Genomic DNA, 306 nt, shown 5'->3' on the forward strand with positions numbered 1-306 from the left:
TGTATTTCGATGTGTATTGCCTTCCCCTTCACCTCTACTACCTACGCACTAACGAAAGCGTTGAATTATTTTATTTATTTATTTTTTGCTTCTTTGATGATTCATTTTTTTATTTTATTTTTTTATTTTTATTTTTATTTTTTTTGCTTCTCTCCCTTATATTCCTCGTCCCATTTTATTCCTCTCAACTTTCCTTCCTTCCTTCCTTCCTTCCTTCCTCGATTTCCTCTTTCTCTCTTCCCATATTTCCTTTAATAATTTTCAATTAACGCACTTCACTGCCGTCTCTTTCTTTCTTTTTTTTTT

The sequence above is a fragment of the Trypanosoma equiperdum genome, assembly GCF_001457755.1.
Source record: "Trypanosoma equiperdum strain OVI genome assembly, contig: ctg_1062, whole genome shotgun sequence".
NCBI classification, from domain to species: domain Eukaryota; phylum Euglenozoa; class Kinetoplastea; order Trypanosomatida; family Trypanosomatidae; genus Trypanosoma; species Trypanosoma equiperdum.